The sequence below is a fragment of the Rhipicephalus sanguineus genome, chromosome 11 (genome assembly GCF_013339695.2).
Source record: "Rhipicephalus sanguineus isolate Rsan-2018 chromosome 11, BIME_Rsan_1.4, whole genome shotgun sequence".
Lineage (NCBI taxonomy): Eukaryota > Metazoa > Arthropoda > Arachnida > Ixodida > Ixodidae > Rhipicephalus > Rhipicephalus sanguineus.
Window position 1 is genome coordinate 133,510,913 of NC_051186.1, and position 17,221 is coordinate 133,528,133.

The window sequence follows — 17,221 nt, forward strand, 5'->3', positions numbered from 1 at the left end:
TCCGTATTCACGCCAATGCCGCATGTCTCCCTATCGTCAATTTTGGACTATGCCCTCAGGTGCTGCCCCAGGGTATCTCCCTCGCAACCCTTGCCCCGGCCTGCGACTACCACATTTCCGCCTTAACAGGGGATACACAATTGCCGACCAGTCCTGATTTGGATCCAACTTCATCAGAAAGCATGACGAAAATGATCGCCTCTGACCTCCCGGCCGAACATGCGAACGCCCTTCGTGCCCTTCTCGCGTCGTACCAGGACATCTTTGACTTCAATGACCGGCCACTGGGCCAGACAACCGTTGTGAAGCATCGAATCAACACCGGCGATGCTAACCCGATCCACCGACGACCCTATCGTGTTTCCCATACTGAGCGCCAAGTCATACAGAAAGAAGTTGACAAGATGCTTGCCCGGGACATCATTGAACCTTCTTCAAGCCCCTGGTCTTCCCCTGTCGTGCTCGTCAGGAAGAAGGACAACAGCTGGCGCTTCTGTGTCGATTACCGAAATCTCAACAAGGTAACAAAAAAAGACATGTACCCCTTACCGCGGATAGATGACGCCCTTGACTGTCTCAGTGGTGCGAAGTATTTCTCTTCAATTGACCTTCGTTCCGGGTACTGGCAGATTGCAGTTGACGACATGGACCGTGAAAAGACCGCATTTGTTACGCCTGATGGCCTTTATCACTTTAAAGTGATGCCGTTCGGGTTATGCAATGCCCCAGCTACCTTTGAACGAATGATGGACGCTGTCCTTCACGGTTTTAAGTGGTCAATCTGCTTATGTTACCTCGATGACGTCATTGTCTTTTCGCCGACTTTTCAGACACACCTCGAGCGTCTCTCGACAATTCTTTCTGTGTTCCGCAAGGCCGGACTTCAGCTCAACTCGTCGAAATGCCACTTCGGCCGCCGGCAACTTGCTGTCCTCGGACACCTTGTCGATTCTTCTGGTGTTCGTCCCGATCCAGAAAAAATTCGCGCAGTCAAGGATTTCCCTGTGCCGACCTGTGCGAACGACGTTCGCAGCTCTGTAGGCCTGTGTTCCTACTTTCGAAGATTTGTGCGCAATTTCGCTGACATTGCGCGCCCTCTCACGGATCTACTCAAGAAGGATGTGACTTTTGCCTGGGGTCCTGAACAAGCCAGTGCCTTCACAGAACTGACCATGCGCCTCACGTCGCCACCGATTCTCGGCCACTTTGATATGTCCGCTCCAACAGAAGTGCGTACCGACGCCAGCGGCCATGGCATTGGTGCTGTTCTGGCTCAACAAGAGCATGGTAGCGACCGTGTCATTGCATACGCTAGCCGTCTTTTGTCACCCGCGGAGCGTAATTATTCGATCACGGAACGCGAATGCCTCGCGCTCGTCTGGGTGGTGGGCAAATTTCGCCCATATTTGTATGGACGGCCGTTCACCATTGTCACCGACCACCATGCCTTACGCTGGCTCTCATCGTTAAAGGATCCTACTGGACGGCTGGGTCAGTGGGCCTTACGGCTGCAAGAATATTCATTCACCGTTGTCTATAAGACGGGTCGCCAACATGAGGACGCAGATTGCTTGTCGCGTCATCCAGTAGACCCACCAGATCCTCCTGAGAGTGGCGAGTCTAAATTCGTGTTGGCACTTTCAGCGTTCGCCAACATCGGAGACGAGCAACGACGTGATCCTCACTTGAGAGACATCATTAACCGGCTGAGTGGCCCCACAACTCCTCCGTCTCTCCGTCTGTTTGTGCTCCAAGATGGCATCTTATATCGTCACAACATGCATCCTGACGGACCTGACCTGCTGCTGGTTATACCCACACATATGCGTCAGACTGTACTCGCACAGTTGCATGACATTCCAACCGCTGGTCATCTGGGCGTCTCAAGGACCTATGACCGTGCTCGACGTCGCTTCTTTTGGCCCGGTATTTATCGCTCCGTTCGCCATTACGTTGCTTTGTGCAAGCCTTGTCAGCACCGCAAAACACCAGCCACCCTTCCAGCAGGGCGCCTTCAACCCATCGAGATACCAACCGAACCATTTTACAGGGTTGGTCTTGACCTCCTCGGCCCTTTTCCTCTATCCATCAGTAAATAAAGAAAAGTGGAAACAAGTGGATAGCTGTTGCCACAGATTACAGCACTCGGTACGCGATCACACGGGCTATCCCTACCAGTTGCGCCACCGACGTCGCTGACTTTCTCCTCGAAGACGTCATCCTTCGTCACGGCGCTCCTCGACAGCTCATTACAGACCAGGGTCGATACTTTCTATCCAAGGTAGTCCAAGACATCTTGCATTCTTGTGCTACAAAACACAAGTTCACCACAGCATATCACCCTCAGACCAACGGCCTAACTGAGCGGCTGAACAGAACTATAACAGACATGCTCGCCATGTATGTTTCTCCAGATCATCGTGACTGGGACGAAGCTCTGGCGTTCGTAACGTTTGCCTACAACACGTCTCGGCATGATACCGCAGGTTTCTCTCCATTTTTTCTCCTCTACGGACGAGAACACACGCTGCCTTTCGGCACGCTCCTTCCTCCCGTTCTTCATACGACATCAGAGTACGCTCGTGATGCCATCGCTAGAGCTGCAGAGGCACGCAAGGTTGCCCGTCTTCGTCTTCGCACTTCGCAGGACAAACAACGACGCATCTACGACGCCCGCCACCGCGATATCCACTTCAATCCTGGTGACATTGTCCTTCTTTGGACGCCGTCACGGTGAGTTGGCCTGTGCGAGAAGCTGACTTCTCCGTACTCTGGTCCGTACCGTGTCTTGCGCCAAGTCACCGACGTCACGTACGAAGTCAAACCTCTGGACACTACCGTAGCGCGACCCCCTGAAATTGTTCACGTCACTCGACTCAAGCGGTATCACTCGCACCAATCAAGCACCGGGTCGGTGCCTTCGCTGCCGGGGGTGACGCTACGAAGCGCTACCGAAGATGAAGAGGGAGACGTGATGAAAGAGGACGACGTTCCCTGATTCCGCGCGGACTTGGCTCCATCTTGTATGCCTGGCTTTGTCCTCTGTATATACCTTGTAAATATAACCTTCAACGCCTTTTTCTCCCCGTAACAATACTATCGATGGGTATAAGCGCGGTCACGAAAGGGTTCAGTGATGCCAAAAATTTATCATAATAATGACAGTAGCATTAATTATGCATGCTGTAAAGAATATACGATTGAGTTTCGTCATTATCAGACGCACACCTTTCAAAAGAGAAGGAGTCCCAAAGAAAACAATTCCTTTAGAGGTTCTTTCGAAACCTTGGCTGTTGCCCAGACTGGTACAATACCGGATGCTATGTTCACCAAACAATTTGATCTGTACTCAGCTCATCGTACGTGCAACATCAAAATGAATCACACACCACAAAAACAAAAAAGCTATAGTTTGAAATCTATGAAATTTTCAAGCAGATATGCAATTTGTATTATGACACCTTTGTTAACAATATCTGCGTTTTCGTATTGTGATATTGCACACGCATGATGTCCAATGAATCAAGCAACATCCAGTACGGTGTTGGTGATTTCAGTCACCGCTCTGTGTTGGTCAAAGAGAAGTCTTGTTGTTTGATTTTGTTACAGAACACCCACGTAACTGCGAGCTGCCCCAAGAAAATCCAGTCAGCTACATAAAACTTATTGCAGCAGTGTGTGCACTACTGTAAGGATCACTTCCAAAATACAGTTTAACCACAATATGACAAATACAGTCGAACACGGATATATCGAACTTGAAGGGGATCGCGAATTAATTCGATATGTAAAAAATATTGATATAAAAAAAAGTACAGACCCTAAGACCATATGTGTGGTGGACGATCGCTTACCAATCGGCGCATTCAAGAGTAACAACTAATTCCGCACACACGATGCAACAGAATGCTTTATTTGAGTAAAAAAAAATTGCTGATCTTGGCCTGCTTCTTTGTCTTAAAAATTAAATTAAAGACGCCGGCATCAATCTTATCGAGGCTGTCCAGGTGCGAGAGCCCGATTCCTTTCATTTCGATGCAACAATGGTGAATCAAGCTGAACGCTGCTGCCACTTCACCGGCAGAGTATGAGCGTGTAGCCGCCCCCTCGTCCGGACGATCTTCGTCGCCACTTGAGCTGTCGGCCTGGGTCCCTGTGACCGTAGCTACAATGTCCACATCGGTGAGGCTCACAACAGTCTGAACATTGCCGTCAACTTTAGCAAAATCAGCAGCAGACACTTCGACTGGAACGGAAGCCGAGAAAAGGGACGACAACTCATGAAACGCGTCGTCTATGCACTCGTCGTTGTCGCCGTCTTCGCAGGTTTTGCAAAGTTCGGCCGTCGCGAAGCCTGTCTCCCAGAAGCAGCTGGCCGTGGTCTCCTTCTTCACGTCTTTCCAGGTACCCGTCATCATTTGAATGGCTCCCAGCAGGTCAACCTTAAGCTTGGTGCCCTTGTGGAGGTTCAACAAAAACATATCAAAGGGTTGCCTCCTGTAACCGACCTTGAATTACTTAACAATGCCCTGGTCGAGCGGCTACAGCTTTGCTGTCATGTTCACAGGCAGAAACTTGATGTTCTCGAGCTCGCAGGTGGTATGTTGGGCCGAGCAGTTATCGACGAGAAGGCAAGGGTGATGCCCCGACTTAGCCAATTTGGTGTCCCACGCTTGCAGCCATTCCGTAAACAGCTGATACGTCATCCACTCCTTGTTATTGAAGGTGTACTGGACGAGGAGCTGCTTACAGTTTTTGAAGCAGCAAGTGCCCTTGTTTTGCCGATCACAAAGGGCTGGGCCTTTCGGGAGCGATTTATGTTATCTGTGAGCAGAACGCTCTCACAGACTTTGCTCATCTTGCCCCCGTGATAGGTGCTGCCACCGACGTCGAATATCTTGCTTGGCAGCATTTGACAAAACAGCCCGGTCTCATTGGTGTTGCTGATTACCGCAGGAGAAAATTTCGTAGAGATTTCTGACCATACCTTCGAAGTCCACTGCTGGATATCCTGGCTGCTGGCGGCTTTGTTTTCACTGCCAGAGCCCTTGCCATTCATGCATTTGCCATCTGTGACAGAGCCAAGCAGCAACTGTCGATGTGGACGTATGGGTAGATGTCAATTTGCCCGATTGTGGTCAGACCTTCACTTCCAGAGCACTTGCCATTCATGCATTTGCCATCTGTGACAGAGCCTAAGCAACAACTGGCGATGTGGACATATGGGTAGATTTCACTTTGCCCTATTGTGCTCGCACCTTCACTTCCAGAGCACTTGCCATTCATGCATTTGCCATCTGTGACAGAGCCTAAGCAGCAACTGGCGATGTGGACGTATGGGTAGATGTCAATTTGCCCTATTGTGCTCACACCTTCACTTCCAGAGCACTTGCCATTCATGCATTTGCCATCTGTTACAGAGCCTAAGCAGCAACTGGCGATGTGGACGTATGGGTAGATGTCAATTTGCCCGATTGTGGTCAGACCTTCACTTCCAGAGCACTTGCCATTCATGCATTTGCCATCTGTGACAGAGCCTAAGCAACAACTGGCAATGTGGACGTATGGGTAGATGTCACTTTGCCCTATTGTGCTTGCACCTTCATTGCCAGAGCACTTGCCATTCATGCATTTGCCATCTGTGACAGAGCCTAAGCAGCAACTGGCGATGTGGACGTATGGGTAGATGTCAATTTGCCCGATTGTGGTCAGACCTTCACTTCCAGAGCACTTGCCATTCATGCATTTGCCATCTGTGACAGAGCCTAAGCAACAACTGGCAATGTGGACGTATGGGTAGATGTCACTTTGCCCTATTGTGCTCGCACCTTCACTTCCAGAGCACTTGCCATTCATGCATTTGCCATCTGTGACAGAGCCTAAGCAGCAACTGGCGATGTGGACGTATGGGTAGATGTCAATTTGCCCTATTGTGCTCACACCTTCACTTCCAGAGCACTTGCCATTCATGCATTTGCCATCTGTTACAGAGCCTAAGCAGCAACTGGCGATGTGGACGTATGGGTAGATGTCAATTTGCCCGATTGTGGTCAGACCTTCACTTCCAGAGCACTTGCCATTCATGCATTTGCCATCTGTGACAGAGCCTAAGCAACAACTGGCAATGTGGACGTATGGGTAGATGTCACTTTGCCCTATTGTGCTTGCACCTTCATTGCCAGAGCACTTGCCATTCATGCATTTGCCATCTGTGACAGAGCCTAAGCAGCAACTGGCGATGTGGACGTATGGGTAGATGTCACTTTGCCCTATTGTGCTCACACCTTCACTGCCAGAGCACTTGCCATTCATGCATTTACGACCTGTGACAGAGCCTAAGCAGCAACTGGCGATGTGGACGTATGGGTAGATGTCAATTTGCCCGATTGTGGTCAGACCTTCATTGCCAGAGCACTTGCCATTCATGCATTTGCCATCTGTGACAGAGCCTAAGCAGCAACTGGCGATGTGGACGTATGGGTAGATGTCACTTTGCCCTATTATGCTCGCACCTTCATTGCCAGAGCACTTTCCATTCATGCATTTGCCATCTGTGACAGAGCCTAAGCAGCAACTGGCGATGTGGACGTATGGGTAGATGTCACTTTGCCCTATTATGCTCGCACCTTCATTGCCAGAGCACTTTCCATTCATGCATTTGCCATCTGTGACAGAGCCTAAGCAGCAACTGGCGATGTGGACGTATGGGTAGATGTCACTTTGCCCTATTATGCTCGCACCTTCATTGCCAGAGCACTTTCCATTCATGCATTTGCCATCTGTGACAGAGCCTAAGCAGCAACTGGCGATGTGGACGTATGGGTAGATGTCACTTTGCCCTATTATGCTCGCACCTTCATTGCCAGAGCACTTGCCATTCATGCATTTGCCATCTGTGACAGAGCCTAAGCAGCAACTGGCGATGTGGACGTATGGGTAGATGTCACTTTGCCCTATTGTGCTCGCACCTTCACTTCCAGAGCACTTGCCATTCATGCATTTACGACCTGTGACAGAGCCTAAGCAGCAACTGGCGATGTGGACGTATGGGTAGATGTCAATTTGCCCGATTGTGGTCAGACCTTCATTGCCAGAGCACTTGCCATTCATGCATTTGCCATCTGTGACAGAGCCTAAGCAGCAACTGGCGATGTGGACGTATGGGTAGATGTCACTTTGCCCTATTATGCTCGCACCTTCATTGCCAGAGCACTTTCCATTCATGCATTTGCCATCTGTGACAGAGCCTAAGCAGCAACTGGCGATGTGGACGTATGGGTAGATGTCACTTTGCCCTATTATGCTCGCACCTTCATTGCCAGAGCACTTTCCATTCATGCATTTGCCATCTGTGACAGAGCCTAAGCAGCAACTGGCGATGTGGACGTATGGGTAGATGTCACTTTGCCCTATTATGCTCGCACCTTCATTGCCAGAGCACTTTCCATTCATGCATTTGCCATCTGTGACAGAGCCTAAGCAGCAACTGGCGATGTGGACGTATGGGTAGATGTCACTTTGCCCTATTATGCTCGCACCTTCATTGCCAGAGCACTTGCCATTCATGCATTTGCCATCTGTGACAGAGCCTAAGCAGCAACTGGCGATGTGGACGTATGGGTAGATGTCACTTTGCCCTATTGTGCTCGCACCTTCACTTCCAGAGCACTTGCCATTCATGCATTTACGACCTGTGACAGAGCCTAAGCAGCAACTGGCGATGTGGACGTATGGGTAGATGTCAATTTGCCCGATTGTGGTCAGACCTTCATTGCCAGAGCACTTGCCATTCATGCATTTGCCATCTGTGACAGAGCCTAAGCAGCAACTGGCGATGTGGACGTATGGGTAGATGTCACTTTGCCCTATTATGCTCGCACCTTCATTGCCAGAGCACTTTCCATTCATGCATTTGCCATCTGTGACAGAGCCTAAGCAGCAACTGGCGATGTGGACGTATGGGTAGATGTCACTTTGCCCTATTATGCTCGCACCTTCATTGCCAGAGCACTTTCCATTCATGCATTTGCCATCTGTGACAGAGCCTAAGCAGCAACTGGCGATGTGGACGTATGGGTAGATGTCACTTTGCCCTATTATGCTCGCACCTTCATTGCCAGAGCACTTGCCATTCATGCATTTGCCATCTGTGACAGAGCCTAAGCAGCAACTGGCGATGTGGACGTATGGGTAGATGTCACTGTGCCCTATTGTGCTCACACCTTCACTGCCAGAGCACTTTCCATTCATGCATTTACGACCTGTGACAGAGCCTAAGCAGCAACTGGCGATGTGGACGTATGGGTAGATGTCAATTTGCCCGATTGTGGTCAGACCTTCATTGCCAGAGCACTTGCCATTCATGCATTTGCCATCTGTGACAGAGCCTAAGCAGCAACTGGCGATGTGGACGTATGGGTAGATGTCACTTTGCCCTATTATGCTCGCACCTTCATTGCCAGAGCACTTTCCATTCATGCATTTGCCATCTGTGACAGAGCCTAAGCAGCAACTGGCGATGTGGACGTATGGGTAGATGTCACTTTGCCCTATTATGCTCGCACCTTCATTGCCAGAGCACTTGCCATTCATGCATTTGCCATCTGTGACAGAGCCTAAGCAGCAACTGGCGATGTGGACGTATGGGTAGATGTCACTTTGCCCTATTATGCTCGCACCTTCATTGCCAGAGCACTTTCCATTCATGCATTTGCCATCTGTGACAGAGCCTAAGCAGCAACTGGCGATGTGGACGTATGGGTAGATGTCACTTTGCCCTATTATGCTCGCACCTTCATTGCCAGAGCACTTGCCATTCATGCATTTGCCATCTGTGACAGAGCCTAAGCAGCAACTGGCGATGTGGACGTATGGGTAGATGTCACTTTGCCCTATTGTGCTCGCACCTTCACTTCCAGAGCACTTTCCATTCATGCATTTGCCATCTGTGACAGAGCCTAAGCAGCAACTGGCGATGTGGACGTATGGGTAGATGTCACTTTGCCCTATTATGCTCGCACCTTCATTGCCAGAGCACTTTCCATTCATGCATTTGCCATCTGTGACAGAGCCTAAGCAGCAACTGGCGATGTGGACGTATGGGTAGATGTCACTTTGCCCTATTATGCTCGCACCTTCATTGCCAGAGCACTTTCCATTCATGCATTTGCCATCTGTGACAGAGCCTAAGCAGCAACTGGCGATGTGGACGTATGGGTAGATGTCACTTTGCCCTATTGTGCTCGCACCTTCACTTCCAGAGCACTTGCCATTCATGCATTTGCCATCCGTGACAGAGCCTAAGCAGCAACTGGCGATGTGGACGTATGGGTAGATGTCACTTTGCCCTATTGTGCTCGCACCTTCACTTCCAGAGCACTTGCCATTGATGCATTTGCCATCCGTGACAGAGCCTAAGCAGCAACTGGCGATGTGGACGTATGGGTAGATGTCACTTTGCCCTATTGTGCTCGCACCTTCACTTCCAGAGCACTTGCCATTCATGCATTTGCCATCTGTGACAGAGCCTAAGCAGCAACTGGCGATGTGGACGTATGGGTAGATGTCACTTTGCCCTATTATGCTCGCACCTTCATTGCCAGAGCACTTTCCATTCATGCATTTGCCATCTGTGACAGAGCCTAAGCAGCAACTGGCGATGTGGACGTATGGGTAGATGTCACTTTGCCCTATTATGCTCGCACCTTCATTGCCAGAGCACTTTCCATTCATGCATTTGCCATCTGTGACAGAGCCTAAGCAGCAACTGGCGATGTGGACGTATGGGTAGATGTCACTTTGCCCTATTGTGCTCGCACCTTCACTTCCAGAGCACTTGCCATTCATGCATTTGCCATCCGTGACAGAGCCTAAGCAGCAACTGGCGATGTGGACGTATGGGTAGATGTCACTTTGCCCTATTGTGCTCGCACCTTCACTTCCAGAGCACTTGCCATTCATGCATTTGCCATCTGTGACAGAGCCTAAGCAGCAACTGGCGATGTGGACGTATGGGTAGATGTCACTTTGCCCTATTGTGCTCGCACCTTCATTGCCAGAGCACTTGCCATTCATGCATTTGCCATCTGTGACAGAGCCTAAGCAGCAACTGGCGATGTGGACGTATGGGTAGATGTCACTTTGCCCTATTGTGCTCGCACCTTCACTTCCAGAGCACTTTCCATTCATGCATTTGCCATCCGTGACAGAGCCTAAGCAGCAACTGGCGATGTGGACGTATGGGTAGATGTCACTTTGCCCTATTGTGCTCGCACCTTCACTTCCAGAGCACTTGCCATTCATGCATTTGCCATCTGTGACAGAGCCTAAGCAGCAACTGGCGATGTGGACGTATGGGTAGATGTCACTTTGCCCTATTATGCTCGCACCTTCATTGCCAGAGCACTTTCCATTCATGCATTTGCCATCTGTGACAGAGCCTAAGCAGCAACTGGCGATGTGGACGTATGGGTAGATGTCACTTTGCCCTATTATGCTCGCACCTTCATTGCCAGAGCACTTTCCATTCATGCATTTGCCATCTGTGACAGAGCCTAAGCAGCAACTGGCGATGTGGACGTATGGGTAGATGTCACTTTGCCCTATTGTGCTCGCACCTTCACTTCCAGAGCACTTGCCATTCATGCATTTGCCATCCGTGACAGAGCCTAAGCAGCAACTGGCGATGTGGACGTATGGGTAGATGTCACTTTGCCCTATTGTGCTCGCACCTTCACTTCCAGAGCACTTGCCATTCATGCATTTGCCATCTGTGACAGAGCCTAAGCAGCAACTGGCGATGTGGACGTATGGGTAGATGTCACTTTGCCCTATTGTGCTCGCACCTTCATTGCCAGAGCACTTGCCATTCATGCATTTGCCATCTGTGACAGAGCCTAAGCAGCAACTGGCGATGTGGACGTATGGGTAGATGTCACTTTGCCCTATTATGCTCGCACCTTCATTGCCAGAGCACTTTCCATTCATGCATTTGCCATCTGTGACAGAGCCTAAGCAGCAACTGGCGATGTGGACGTATGGGTAGATGTCACTTTGCCCTATTGTGCTCGCACCTTCACTTCCAGAGCACTTGCCATTCATGCATTTGCCATCCGTGACAGAGCCTAAGCAGCAACTGGCGATGTGGACGTATGGGTAGATGTCACTTTGCCCTATTGTGCTCGCACCTTCACTTCCAGAGCACTTGCCATTCATGCATTTGCCATCTGTGACAGAGCCTAAGCAGCAACTGGCGATGTGGACGTATGGGTAGATGTCACTTTGCCCTATTGTGCTCGCACCTTCATTGCCAGAGCACTTGCCATTCATGCATTTGCCATCTGTGACAGAGCCTAAGCAGCAACTGGCGATGTGGACGTATGGGTAGATGTCACTTTGCCCTATTATGCTCGCACCTTCATTGCCAGAGCACTTTCCATTCATGCATTTGCCATCTGTGACAGAGCCTAAGCAGCAACTGGCGATGTGGACGTATGGGTAGATGTCACTTTGCCCTATTATGCTTGCACCTTCATTGCCAGAGCACTTTCCATTCATGCATTTGCCATCTGTGACAGAGCCTAAGCAGCAACTGGCGATGTGGACGTATGGGTAGATGTCACTTTGCCCTATTGTGCTCGCACCTTCACTTCCAGAGCACTTGCCATTCATGCATTTGCCATCCGTGACAGAGCCTAAGCAGCAACTGGCGATGTGGACGTATGGGTAGATGTCACTTTGCCCTATTGTGCTCGCACCTTCACTTCCAGAGCACTTGCCATTCATGCATTTGCCATCTGTGACAGAGCCTAAGCAGCAACTGGCGATGTGGACGTATGGGTAGATGTCACTTTGCCCTATTGTGCTCGCACCTTCATTGCCAGAGCACTTGCCATTCATGCATTTGCCATCTGTGACAGAGCCTAAGCAGCAACTGGCGATGTGGACGTATGGGTAGATGTCACTTTGCCCTATTATGCTCGCACCTTCATTGCCAGAGCACTTTCCATTCATGCATTTGCCATCTGTGACAGAGCCTAAGCAGCAACTGGCGATGTGGACGTATGGGTAGATGTCACTTTGCCCTATTATGCTCGCACCTTCATTGCCAGAGCACTTTCCATTCATGCATTTGCCATCTGTGACAGAGCCTAAGCAGCAACTGGCGATGTGGACGTATGGGTAGATGTCACTTTGCCCTATTGTGCTCGCACCTTCACTTCCAGAGCACTTGCCATTCATGCATTTGCCATCCGTGACAGAGCCTAAGCAGCAACTGGCGATGTGGACGTATGGGTAGATGTCACTTTGCCCTATTGTGCTCGCACCTTCACTTCCAGAGCACTTGCCATTCATGCATTTGCCATCTGTGACAGAGCCTAAGCAGCAACTGGCGATGTGGACGTATGGGTAGATGTCACTTTGCCCTATTGTGCTCGCACCTTCATTGCCAGAGCACTTGCCATTCATGCATTTGCCATCTGTGACAGAGCCTAAGCAGCAACTGGCGATGTGGACGTATGGGTAGATGTCACTTTGCCCTATTGTGCTCGCACCTTCATTGCCAGAGCACTTTCCATTCATGCATTTGCCATCTGTGACAGAGCCTAAGCAGCAACTGGCGATGTGGACGTATGGGTAGATGTCACTTTGCCCTATTATGCTCGCACCTTCATTGCCAGAGCACTTTCCATTCATGCATTTGCCATCTGTGACAGAGCCTAAGCAGCAACTGGCGATGTGGACGTATGGGTAGATGTCACTTTGCCCTATTGTGCTCGCACCTTCACTTCCAGAGCACTTGCCATTCATGCATTTGCCATCCGTGACAGAGCCTAAGCAGCAACTGGCGATGTGGACGTATGGGTAGATGTCACTTTGCCCTATTGTGCTCGCACCTTCACTTCCAGAGCACTTGCCATTCATGCATTTGCCATCTGTGACAGAGCCTAAGCAGCAACTGGCGATGTGGACGTATGGGTAGATGTCACTTTGCCCTATTGTGCTCGCACCTTCATTGCCAGAGCACTTGCCATTCATGCATTTGCCATCTGTGACAGAGCCTAAGCAGCAACTGGCGATGTGGACGTATGGGTAGATGTCACTTTGCCCTATTATGCTCGCACCTTCATTGCCAGAGCACTTTCCATTCATGCATTTGCCATCTGTGACAGAGCCTAAGCAGCAACTGGCGATGTGGACGTATGGGTAGATGTCACTTTGCCCTATTGTGCTCGCACCTTCACTTCCAGAGCACTTGCCATTCATGCATTTGCCATCCGTGACAGAGCCTAAGCAGCAACTGGCGATGTGGACGTATGGGTAGATGTCACTTTGCCCTATTGTGCTCGCACCTTCACTTCCAGAGCACTTGCCATTCATGCATTTGCCATCCGTGACAGAGCCTAAGCAGCAACTGGCGATGTGGACGTATGGGTAGATGTCACTTTGCCCTATTGTGCTCGCACCTTCACTTCCAGAGCACTTGCCATTCATGCATTTGCCATCTGTGACAGAGCCTAAGCAGCAACTGGCGATGTGGACGTATGGGTAGATGTCACTTTGCCCTATTGTGCTCGCACCTTCATTGCCAGAGCACTTGCCATTCATGCATTTGCCATCTGTGACAGAGCCTAAGCAGCAACTGGCGATGTGGACGTATGGGTAGATGTCACTTTGCCCTATTATGCTCGCACCTTCATTGCCAGAGCACTTTCCATTCATGCATTTGCCATCTGTGACAGAGCCTAAGCAGCAACTGGCGATGTGGACGTATGGGTAGATGTCACTTTGCCCTATTATGCTCGCACCTTCATTGCCAGAGCACTTTCCATTCATGCATTTGCCATCTGTGACAGAGCCTAAGCAGCAACTGGCGATGTGGACGTATGGGTAGATGTCACTTTGCCCTATTGTGCTCGCACCTTCACTTCCAGAGCACTTGCCATTCATGCATTTGCCATCCGTGACAGAGCCTAAGCAGCAACTGGCGATGTGGACGTATGGGTAGATGTCACTTTGCCCTATTGTGCTCGCACCTTCACTTCCAGAGCACTTGCCATTCATGCATTTGCCATCTGTGACAGAGCCTAAGCAGCAACTGGCGATGTGGACGTATGGGTAGATGTCACTTTGCCCTATTGTGCTCGCACCTTCATTGCCAGAGCACTTGCCATTCATGCATTTGCCATCTGTGACAGAGCCTAAGCAGCAACTGGCGATGTGGACGTATGGGTAGATGTCACTTTGCCCTATTATGCTCGCACCTTCATTGCCAGAGCACTTTCCATTCATGCATTTGCCATCTGTGACAGAGCCTAAGCAGCAACTGGCGATGTGGACGTATGGGTAGATGTCACTTTGCCCTATTATGCTCGCACCTTCATTGCCAGAGCACTTTCCATTCATGCATTTGCCATCTGTGACAGAGCCTAAGCAGCAACTGGCGATGTGGACGTATGGGTAGATGTCACTTTGCCCTATTGTGCTCGCACCTTCACTTCCAGAGCACTTGCCATTCATGCATTTGCCATCCGTGACAGAGCCTAAGCAGCAACTGGCGATGTGGACGTATGGGTAGATGTCACTTTGCCCTATTGTGCTCGCACCTTCACTTCCAGAGCACTTGCCATTCATGCATTTGCCATCTGTGACAGAGCCTAAGCAGCAACTGGCGATGTGGACGTATGGGTAGATGTCACTTTGCCCTATTGTGCTCGCACCTTCATTGCCAGAGCACTTGCCATTCATGCATTTGCCATCTGTGACAGAGCCTAAGCAGCAACTGGCGATGTGGACGTATGGGTAGATGTCACTTTGCCCTATTGTGCTCGCACCTTCACTTCCAGAGCACTTGCCATTCATGCATTTGCCATCCGTGACAGAGCCTAAGCAGCAACTGGCGATGTGGACGTATGGGTAGATGTCACTTTGCCCTATTATGCTCGCACCTTCATTGCCAGAGCACTTGCCATTCATGCATTTGCCATCTGTGACAGAGCCTAAGCAGCAACTGGCGATGTGGACGTATGGGTAGATGTCACTTTGCCCTATTGTGCTCGCACCTTCACTTCCAGAGCACTTGCCATTCATGCATTTGCCATCCGTGACAGAGCCTAAGCAGCAACTGGCGATGTGGACGTATGGGTAGATGTCACTTTGCCCTATTGTGCTCGCACCTTCACTTCCAGAGCACTTGCCATTCATGCATTTGCCATCTGTGACAGAGCCTAAGCAGCAACTGGCGATGTGGACGTATGGGTAGATGTCACTTTGCCCTATTGTGCTCGCACCTTCATTGCCAGAGCACTTGCCATTCATGCATTTGCCATCTGTGACAGAGCCTAAGCAGCAACTGGCGATGTGGACGTATGGGTAGATGTCACTTTGCCCTATTGTGCTCGCACCTTCACTTCCAGAGCACTTTCCATTCATGCATTTGCCATCTGTGACAGAGCCTAAGCAGCAACTGGCGATGTGGACGTATGGGTAGATGTCACTTTGCCCTATTATGCTCGCACCTTCATTGCCAGAGCACTTGCCATTCATGCATTTGCCATCTGTGACAGAGCCTAAGCAGCAACTGGCGATGTGGACGTATGGGTAGATGTCACTTTGCCCTATTGTGCTCGCACCTTCACTTCCAGAGCACTTGCCATTCATGCATTTGCCATCCGTGACAGAGCCTAAGCAGCAACTGGCGATGTGGACGTATGGGTAGATGTCACTTTGCCCTATTGTGCTCGCACCTTCACTTCCAGAGCACTTGCCATTCATGCATTTGCCATCTGTGACAGAGCCTAAGCAGCAACTGGCGATGTGGACGTATGGGTAGATGTCACTTTGCCCTATTGTGCTCGCACCTTCATTGCCAGAGCACTTGCCATTCATGCATTTGCCATCTGTGACAGAGCCTAAGCAGCAACTGGCGATGTGGACGTATGGGTAGATGTCACTTTGCCCTATTATGCTCGCACCTTCATTGCCAGAGCACTTTCCATTCATGCATTTGCCATCTGTGACAGAGCCTAAGCAGCAACTGGCGATGTGGACGTATGGGTAGATGTCACTTTGCCCTATTATGCTCGCACCTTCATTGCCAGAGCACTTTCCATTCATGCATTTGCCATCTGTGACAGAGCCTAAGCAGCAACTGGCGATGTGGACGTATGGGTAGATGTCACTTTGCCCTATTGTGCTCGCACCTTCACTTCCAGAGCACTTGCCATTCATGCATTTGCCATCCGTGACAGAGCCTAAGCAGCAACTGGCGATGTGGACGTATGGGTAGATGTCACTTTGCCCTATTGTGCTCGCACCTTCACTTCCAGAGCACTTGCCATTCATGCATTTGCCATCTGTGACAGAGCCTAAGCAGCAACTGGCGATGTGGACGTATGGGTAGATGTCACTTTGCCCTATTGTGCTCGCACCTTCATTGCCAGAGCACTTGCCATTCATGCATTTGCCATCTGTGACAGAGCCTAAGCAGCAACTGGCGATGTGGACGTATGGGTAGATGTCACTTTGCCCTATTATGCTCGCACCTTCATTGCCAGAGCACTTTCCATTCATGCATTTGCCATCTGTGACAGAGCCTAAGCAGCAACTGGCGATGTGGACGTATGGGTAGATGTCACTTTGCCCTATTATGCTCGCACCTTCATTGCCAGAGCACTTTCCATTCATGCATTTGCCATCTGTGACAGAGCCTAAGCAGCAACTGGCGATGTGGACGTATGGGTAGATGTCACTTTGCCCTATTGTGCTCGCACCTTCACTTCCAGAGCACTTGCCATTCATGCATTTGCCATCGTGACAGAGCCTAAGCAGCAACTGGCGATGTGGACGTATGGGTAGATGTCACTTTGCCCTATTGTGCTCGCACCTTCACTTCCAGAGCACTTGCCATTCATGCATTTGCCATCTGTGACAGAGCCTAAGCAGCAACTGGCGATGTGGACGTATGGGTAGATGTCACTTTGCCCTATTGTGCTCGCACCTTCATTGCCAGAGCACTTGCCATTCATGCATTTGCCATCTGTGACAGAGCCTAAGCAGCAACTGGCGATGTGGACGTATGGGTAGATGTCACTTTGCCCTATTGTGCTCGCACCTTCATTGCCAGAGCACTTGCCATTCATGCATTTGCCATCTGTGACAGAGCCTAAGCAGCAACTGGCGATGTGGACGTATGGGTAGATGTCACTTTGCCCTATTGTGC

At 50.2% G+C, this 17,221-nt stretch overlaps 1 protein-coding gene across 3 annotated transcripts in view; it reads left to right on the forward strand.

Moving 5' to 3' along the window:
• Positions 1 to 17,221, forward strand: part of LOC119374555 (nuclear exosome regulator NRDE2) — a 308,639-nt gene that overhangs the window by 118,008 nt on the left and 173,410 nt on the right. The gene's annotated exons all lie outside the window — the stretch shown is intronic.